Below are 7,575 nucleotides of genomic sequence, written 5' to 3' on the forward strand. Positions count from 1 at the left end.
AAATGTGTTTCCATCAATATTTGTTTTCAAGTGAGCAAATGTTTGATATGGTTTTACAGTTTTTGGACAATTTTCTACCATCTTTTTCTTCCTGCTGTTAGGATGAAGAGAAGTTTTTGGCAAGTATTTGCATTACTTTTCAAACTCTGAATTTGTTTGGTTGTTGGTGGGGGTTGGTCAGACAAGTCACATGATATTGATTTTAGTTCTCTCACTGACTGAGTCTATCTCATGAGCTCAGGAGGGTCATCAGAGGCCATTTCAACTAATTTTTCTTTAAGAGAGTGACTGTGCCTCAAAGCTGCAGTATTTGGAGAAGAAGGTGAAATTGCTTAGAACTGACCCAAAACTGAAGCCCTTCCAGGACTTTGAGGGGAAAGATGGGAGGTGAGGGGAAAATGACCCCACCTGGTGCATCTCCCCACAACATTCAGTGGAAGAGCAGCTTACCTATCAAAGATGCCAGATGGCCATGTGACATTCCCAGCAAGTAAGAATTCCCATACAACAGCAAGTAAGAATGATGGGGAGTTGTTGTAGAACAGCCTGATGAAGGCTCTGTTGGATGGAAGGAAATTGTATGACAATGTAGGGTCATATGGTCTGCTAGGATCCTCAGTAGATTCAGATAGTTTTAATAGGTATGTATACTCCAAACCATTTACATTTTCCCTAACACTAAACTGAAATCAAGTTTCATTAAGGTGTGTGTGCTTTACAGTATGCATCCCAAGCATTTTTTTCTGAGGTGAGGCTGCTATATAAAAATTTTATATAAAGTTAATTACATGTGTCTGCAAAGAATTTTGTGATGGAAATGCTTAATATTTAGACTTTCTTGTGAGAATTTTGGTTATATTCAGGCTCAAGGCAAAAATAATCCACAGCAAAATACTCTTTAAAAAAAACTCATGTGCTTAGAGGACTTCACTAATTGCAGCATAACTGGAAAATGCTTTCCATTTGAAGTTTTTTGGGTTGGTTTGGTTTTTTTGCTTTCCTTGTGCCCATAATATGCTTAACTGGCAAACACCGATGTGGATGTTGCATATATAGTTGGTACACATGTATTTTTTACAGGTTCAGTATAAGCACATACATTTGAAAATGTAACCCTATAAGTTAGATATAGTTCAGGGTCTGATTCTGCACCAACAGAATCCTGTTCAACTGCAAATTCTTCGGAGCAGGAGCCATTTGTTATATATTATCCTGATTCTCCAGTGTCATATACCATTCAGATTTTGTAGCATTATATAAGCACTTTGCACTCACTCTGCACCAGTGTAAAAGACTACACAAGGTGCAAGGCATTGGCAGATCTTGGTCTCTGTGTACAATGCCTAGCACAATGGTCTCTGATACCTGACTAGGAGTGGTAGGTACATCCATTGTAGAAATAGTAGACAGAATTTCAGCAAGTAGCACATCTGATTAAATGGACCCTTTGTGTGTGTGTGTGCGCGCACGCGCGTGCGCAAGATGTGCTCTGTTTGTTAATGTCTACAATAATATCTAAACAATTTCAAAATACCAGACTTGTGGCAACAGACTCATCCTCCTTCTATCATTCTGTAAAGTGTATCTTCTGTGAATTCTCATCTTCATTCAACAGTTCTGAAAAGACCATTTTAAAAATGTGTGAAACAGAGCGACACTGACCTTCCATATTAAAATAAAAAGCTAAGTTTTCAGAGCTTTGCAGAAAGAAATCATACAATACATGTTGCTGGCTCAGTACACAAATAGGATAGAGTTTAATCTGTCCCTGCTTCACCAGTAGGAAATAATTAGATATCAACAGAGAAGTAGTGAAGTGTTAACTGTGTTTTTTTTAACAGGAATGTCATTAATTCCCTTTTCTTATACTCAATGTGATTTCAAATTCAAGTAATTATACTTGGATGAGGTTCTTTGGTTAAAAGTGAAGCTGATTATAGGAAACTTAGATTCATAGGTACTTTAAAGCAATAAACAATTACAGACTGTCACCGTATGTGCTGTACTTTTTTTCCTTCAGAAAGCCACAATAGCCCAGCTTTAATTAAACAAACTGTCATGTTAATGAAGAGTTTATGTTCTATCCATCAAAATGCCCCCAGATATTACAGATTTTTAAGAAGCTTATAAGTCATTATTTTCTACTTTTACAGCATTTTCAACATTTCAAAATAGTCTCCTATAATATAAAATTTGAAATTGTCTTCAAGAAAAGTTAGCACACCAACTTTAGAAGTATGCTGTTACTGATTAGGACATGCAAATGACTGAGCTACAGACACAGGGAAGGACTTAAGCGGTAAGTCATAACTCTATTTCTTTTTAACACCTATGTCCCCGCTCTTACATACTAACCATTTAACTGGTTCTAGTATAGGGCCATATAACCAAAAACTCTGGATATACCCTCCTCAGCCTACACATAGGACTCAACTCACTTCTGAATCCAGCAGGGTGTGTAGATGATACCAAGGGAGGACCTCAATTCATGAAGTCTTTAGATCTTCCTTTCTCCTATAGATGCAGTGTCCACTGCCAAAGAGCCAGCTCTCATTTACCTCTGGAATCTCCCCTCTTACCCTTTATCCACACCGGCATTGGGGGGCATCAGCAATTGTCTTGGTCAGCCCACCCCCCCCAACCACCCACATAACTTGGTATCTATTTCCTTCTTAAACTAATCCCTGAAGTCACATAGTCAAATGAGAGCTCTTGAATCTAATAGGTGCACTCCGTCATCCCTAAAGTTTCATCCCATTTTCCCGGATGTTCTCGTGTGTAAACACATGCCATGTGTATCTAATAGTTTCCTGGAAACCTCAATGTTCCCATTTTTCCTAGCACTATCCATATATGCTAGCTCGATGGCTCCCTACCAGATTTGCCTCAGAAGCATTTCAGGTCAAATCAGTGTTGTGCATGTCCCCTAATTGATTCCATATCTGTCTGAATCCTCATTCTCAAGTTTCATCCAATGCAAAAACCAAGATAATTTTCACTAAGGTAAATAACCCAGACATTATGTGGCTGTAGTTTGCACATCAACAAGTGAAAAAGAGGCATAAACTGGCCTCTTTTGCCAGACCTCTTACAGCAGACCGTTTCAGCCCTGAAATTCAGTTACAATATTCTTGCCAATCTGGCTGCCTGCTAGTGGGCCCAATACACAATAGAGTGCCTACAAATCCAGACATTGACCTTCCTTCCAATGTCTTCTGCAATCACAGATGGCAAGCTTAGGTCAGACTCATGGCATGCCCCTGCAACCAACAGATAAGGCAAAATAGGTCCAGTAATAGTCTGGTTTCTAGTGCCCAATTGCCTGGACCTTCAGAGAATCAAAACCCTCCAATATGGCTCATGTTGCTGCCCCAAGTCTAAATTAATGGAATGCATGCCAAAATTTGCCATATTGAAACTTAAGTAAACTAAAGCCACCTTCATGACTGTAGCAAGCTGGTACCTGGTCAGCTGGATGGTAGCTGCCATCCTCATGTGTGAATAGTGGGGCTGCCTCCATGAAAAGCCCAGGAAGAGTTTAAATAGAAAGAGCCCTTGAGCCACCCTGCTTAGCCAATGGGGACAGAGGACTCAAGGAGGAAAAAGGGTTTGGTTCCTTCCTTACTAAGTAGAGACTCTCCACTTCCTCTCTCCCTTCCAGGTGCTGTCTCATTGCTATAGGTCCAACTAACAACCACTTTGAGGATGGAGGGTGGGAGAGGAAGATATAGTTGCAGCTAAATCCCTAATGGCATTCAGAAACACCTTGTTTTCAGTTGCTTTGTAGCAAAAGGTTTATTTCCTTTAAACATATGCACTTATCTTAGAGTAAATTGTATTGCTAAATTCTTAAGTATCTACCACTTGAGCCAATTTGATGGTAAACCAAGTATGGTATTGTTTACACCGCTTTCTTATAACTTCTCTCAATTCCATATGAAGAACCTAGTCAACTAGGAAGAACATAAAAAGGACAAAAATGGATGGGACCCGTCAGACTAGTCACAAACAGATATTCTATGTATGAGGAAAGGGTAAATGGGAATTACAAGCAAATTGACAGAAGGCAGAAAACTGGATAGTCCCACCCCAGACCAAGAAGAACAGAATTAAAGGGAGCCAGCCTGAGGGGGTGGAAATACAGACAGAGCATACTCTTGCTTGCTCCATAGTGTGAAACTCTCCTCTGATGGGTGGGATAGAAGTCAAGAGTTGTGGCTAGAAAAGGATCACATCTCCTCCAAGACTGTGCTGACATAGTGGTAGCATGTGGGTGAACGTTCCTGAGGCATTGTGGGGGCAAGTCCTACTAATAAGGTTATTCCAGCTCTACAATATATGGGCTCAGTCTTTAGCTGCAGTCAAGCTAGTGCTCAGCACAGCTAAAGGGACAAAGGTCATTTTATAACATTCTTAAGACCCTCCAATTCTGGAGTCCAATTTGACCCTCAGGATCGCTTATAGTAGTCTCAGAAGGGGGCTAAATTGGATTCTGTGCAGCCCCAAGAGGGGCCTGGGTGTGAAAAGGAAACATAAAGCACAGTTTAGCCGCAGCTAGATTAAGCCCATAGACTTTAGAGATTGAAGCCTGATCTACATTAGCAAATTAGGTTGGTTTAACTATGTTAGCCAGAAGTGTGAAAAATCCGCACCCTTAGTGGAGTAGTTAAGCCAACCGAAATTCTGAGTAGACAGTGCTAAGTTGATGGAAGAATTGTTCCACCACCCTAGCTACTGCTTCTCAGGGCAAGTCTACTCTACAAAATAAAGTCAACCTAAGTTACTTCAATGCACTTCAATTGAATGGTTTTACACATCCATGCAACATTCCTTGTGTCGGCAGTGAGCATTCTCACCAGGAGTCCTTGCACCAATTTTGGGACAACTTCGGAAAGTCAGAAAGAGTAGATATAAGCAATGTAGTGTTTAAACTGACACTGCATTGACATAACTACATCGACTTAAGCGCTACATGTCTCGAAGAGGTGGAGTTTTTAAGTCAGTGTAGTGGGCGAGTTACATTGGTGGGAGCTACATTTTAGTGTAGATGCTTACAAAATTAGGTCAAAGTAAGCTGCTTCAGAGAGGTGGATAACCTACACTGATGGGAGACTCCCTCCCATCAGCGTAGATTGTGTCTACACTGAAGCACTACAGTGGCGCAGCTGTGCCGCTGTAAAGTTTCAAGTGTAGACATACCCTGAAAAGACCATCTTGTAGACCCTGATTCCCAGTGCTTTAAGTTATGCCTTTAATTTGCCTGCCACACAAGAATCAGCAGCAGCAGTGAGGCCCCCTTTCTCCATTCACACTCCCTCCCACATCTGGGACTGTGAAGGGGGCTGGTGTAGAGTAAACTACCAGCAGCTCTACTTAAACCTGGACCAGGGGACTCCACAGGAAGCCAATTAAGAAAACTTTACAGTTCCTTTTCACCATCGGAGAAGAAGGGCTGTATCAGCATAGGGGATCTGACCCTTGGGCTCTAGAGGATACCATTTTATAACTATATTTCTTGCTATTTTTGCCACTATATACTAAGTATGTTCTTCAGAAAATGGCATCTCTAACACGTTAATAGTAATATTCCATGTGCAGAACTTTCTCTTCCAGTGAGATTGCACATTTTTTTCTAAAATCCATTATTTGGACGTTGTACATGTAAAACAGTTGTCTGTGCCTTTGTAATTAGTCTTTTTTAAAAGTCTCTTGGCTCAACAAGAGTGATTTCACAATATACCAATCTACTGTGAGATCATCTGTATTGTTTGGACATAACTGGCAAAGATTTCCATTTTCAACACACAAAATGCCAACACAACCACCTAACTGTAATATTTCATACATTTATGTTTGTTGAACTTTCTGCTTTCATGATATCTTGTCTTTCCAATGATGGAACACTACAGTGTTCTGTTTTTAAAAAGGAACATTGCTGTAAATTGCTTTATTACCCTCCAAGGTAATCTTTTTCTTTATAAGTAAAAATAGAAAAAGCTAAATATAATATAAATGTGTTCTGGACATAGCCCGAGACTGATCTGCAAAAAAAAGTGATGTTCTTCCAAGCTTTGCTTACTTGAAATACAGTAGTGAAATGCTACTGAAAATAGTTTGGGCAAAACTTTGCAAAACAATCAACCTTCTTCTTTCTTGTTTGTTTTTCATGAAATTATATCACTCATTCTTTGTCCCTCTTCTTTCTTTGATCAGCAATGAATACATTTACACAACTGATATTTAAATGATCATCATTTAGGCTTCAGAGTTAACACCTTAGTGAGATGTGTGAGTGCATTCACACTTTTCAGAAATTTTAAATTGTGTGCAGGCTTAGGCAGAGTTCACTGTACTGGTTTACATTTGGTTCACAATTGGTAGGTTATCTTCATGTTGTTGTTTATTAAAAATTTAGGTTCTGGAATATAAGACAGCATCCTCCATGAAAAAGAACAGATTGACCAAGTCAGTGAAATTTGGCCCAATTTGATTTAAATATATATCACATATTGGTGGAAAGGGAAATGAGAGGGATCGCTAGTTTGGTCACATATCCATCATCAGATGTATTAATCCATTAATTTACTGTTTGTCCGCTGAATAATTTATATGACTAACCATTTTTGTCTGATATTCAACCAGTTATAATCATACCTATTTGATGCATTATATTCATCACACATTTTGACAGTTTAACCTGTTCTCTGCCCACTAATTAATCTCCTGCAGAGCTAATTTACCATACCAAACTTCCAAAGTGCCTCAGAGATACCATTTAAAAATTAACAAATTAATTAATTTAAAGCCAGATAAATGTTTCCTCATTTCTCCTCTGACCCATTCCATAGGTGCTATTTTCCCATCAATATTACACTGGTCTGAAGGATAGGTCAGGAAATATTCAGGCTTGCACCAATGACAGGATTAAGATCCAATAGTTCTGTAACCCATCGGAGCTAAAAAGAGGAGGTTATGCCACTAGAAAGGGGAGATAGAGAGCTTTCCAATAAGGCACACAGCATTTGCTTTTAGTCCTGAAAGGTATCACACTATCAAGCCTATATATCTATATCTCTGGTCTCGATATACTCAAGAAAAACTGTGCTCAATAAAATTTCAAAACACTGAATCACTTCTAAGATTTTTTTCCATTACATTTGCAGCATGTGCAGAAAACATAATGGTATGATGTGGTATAAGGATTTGCTTGGTATGATTCAAGAATTAGTAAGAAATAAAAATCTTCATTCCATAGTGCCCCGCACTATGTCCTGCATAATAAAAGCAAAATTCACTCAGAAGGAGATCTTTGTCCTCTTTTGAATATTACCTTGGTTTCAGCAATAGCTCTGGTTTCTCTGGATGGAGTAGGTTGAATGGCTTCTTGGCTTAGAAAGACATATAACGAGTAAATATTCTTTTTGTTTCAATTTACAGTATCAGTCAAATCAAGGGCCAGGTTCCACAGTGCCTATGCATCCAAAACTCTCCCTTACTCAAATGGGAGAAGTTTTGGATGCCCAAGGATGAATGCAGGATCAAACTCATATTAGTCACATAATAGATTCTAGACTT

Source organism: Emydura macquarii, unplaced genomic scaffold (assembly GCF_026122565.2).
Source record: "Emydura macquarii macquarii isolate MOO-44397 ecotype Brisbane River unplaced genomic scaffold, CSIRO-AGI_Emac_v2 contig_3477, whole genome shotgun sequence".
Classification (NCBI taxonomy): domain Eukaryota; kingdom Metazoa; phylum Chordata; order Testudines; family Chelidae; genus Emydura; species Emydura macquarii.